The sequence below is a fragment of the Priapulus caudatus genome, unplaced genomic scaffold (assembly GCF_000485595.1).
Source record: "Priapulus caudatus unplaced genomic scaffold, Priapulus_caudatus-5.0.1 Scaffold1204, whole genome shotgun sequence".
Taxonomy (NCBI): Eukaryota; Metazoa; Priapulida; class Priapulimorpha; order Priapulimorphida; family Priapulidae; genus Priapulus; species Priapulus caudatus.
Genome location: NW_014578265.1, coordinates 48,892 through 50,825, shown reverse-complemented (window position 1 = coordinate 50,825; position 1,934 = coordinate 48,892). Strand labels below are relative to the sequence as shown.

The 1,934-nt window shown below is 47.4% G+C and overlaps 1 protein-coding gene across 1 annotated transcript in view; it reads right to left on the bottom strand.

The window, feature by feature from the left end:
* LOC106815807 (NADPH-dependent diflavin oxidoreductase 1-like) overlaps window positions 1-1,934 on the bottom strand; it is a 27,706-nt gene that overhangs the window by 3,627 nt on the left and 22,145 nt on the right. The window lies entirely within an intron of this gene.

The following is a 1,934-nucleotide window of genomic DNA, read 5'->3' as shown; positions in this document are numbered from 1 at the left end:
CAGAAACAGATAGAGAGAGAGAGAGCGCGAGCGAGCGAGAGAGAGAGAACGAGAGAGAGAGAGAGAGAGAGAGAGAGAGAGAGAGAGAGAGAGAGCGAGCGCAAGAGAGAGAGAGAAGCAGAGATAGAGAGAGCGCGATAGAGTGCAAGCGAGAGAGAGAGAGCACGAGCAAAAGAGAGAGAGTGCGAGCAAGAGAGAGCGCGAGCAAGAGAGAGAGAGAACGAGATAGAAAGAGAGAACGCAAGTGAGAGAGAGAAGGAAGAGGGAGAGATGGAGAGAGCGAGAAAGATGGAGAGAGAAAGAGACAGGGAAAGAGAGAGAGAGAGAGAGAGGCAGAGAGAGCCAGAAAGAGAGCGATAGAGCGCGAGCGAGAGAGCGCGCGAGCAAGAGAGAGAGAGAGAGAGACAGAGAACGAGAGAGAGGGAGAGAGTGAAAGTGAGAACGAGAGAGAGAAAGAGAGAGAGAGAGAAAGGGGGAGCGCGATAGAGTGACAGAGCTTACAGATTAGGACAGATTATTTACAGATCTTACTGACAGATTAGGGTGCGATGTCGTTGTTGTCACCAACTGATGACCGAGTGAGTGGCTGATTACCGATGAAGCCCTTCTCCTGTCGCGTTAGCTGCAGCTCTCTCTCTCTCACACACACACACACACACACACACACACACGCACGCACGCACGCACGCAGGCACGCACGCACACACACACACACACACACACGTATTGCTGTCGGCACAGAAACGTACAGCGACCCTCGACAAGCGAGCAGTTTTTGTGTGTTGCATAATATAATGTTCATCTCGTTCCGCACGTAATGTCGCATGTCAACCTGGCTTGACAAATAACGCGTGACAGCGCCGACACATGTAGAGTGAGTGACCAAGTGTCGGTTCAGCTAAGCTGCACCGTGTGCGTGACCAGAGCTAACACGCTACCGAGCTAAACCTGTAAGACGACCTCGTGACGAAGATCCCCACAAACGTTTGTTATTACATTCTACGCTTATCATCGTATATTAGTTTATAAGAGCTCTGTAGCATGGTAACCCCCCCCCCCACCGCGCCCTATGTGAAGACGCCCCCACCTGCTACGTTGCGCATGCGCCGGGAAAGGTCACATCCTAGAGTCACAGTTATGACGCACCCTGTAATACGTACTAGGGCCCGTGCGCAATGTAGAGGGAACGTTGGCGATAGCAGATGTTTAGCACGGCACAGCTTCTATAATTTACTCCTACGGGCGCCTATAATCTATTCATATAGGCGTGTATAATAAATTGCTATAGGTGTCTATAATCTATTTATATAGGCGTCAATAAACTATTCCTATATGTGCCTATAATCTATTGCTATAGACGCCTATAATCTATTTATATAGGCTTCAATAAACTATTCTTATAGGTGCCTATAATCTATTGCTATAAACGCCTATAATCTACGAGTATACGCGTCTATAATATATTAGTATACGCATTTATAATATACTAACATAGGCGCCTATATATATTATACTTACAAAGTACTTTAATTCCACAATTCGTCCGAAACCTCAAAGCGTGTAAGAGAGATTGGCTTGCAGAGTTAATTGTACTCTAAAACTATAAAATTACTCTAAAATAATACAAAACTAATACAAAAAATACTATAAAATTAGGAAATTACTACCGTGAAGTGTATATAGCCGATCTTGTATAGCGAGTGAGTGATGAGCGAGTGAGTGATGAGCGAGTGAGTGATGAGCGAGTGAGTGATGAGCGAGTGAGCGATGAGCGAGTGAGCGATGAGCGAGTGAGCGATGAGCGAGTGAGCGATGAGCGAGTGAGCGATGAGCGATGAGCGAGTGAGCGATGAGCGAGTGAGCGATGAGCGAGTGAGCGATGAGCGAGTGAGCGATGAGCGAGTGAGCGATGAGCGAGTGAGCGATGAGCGAGT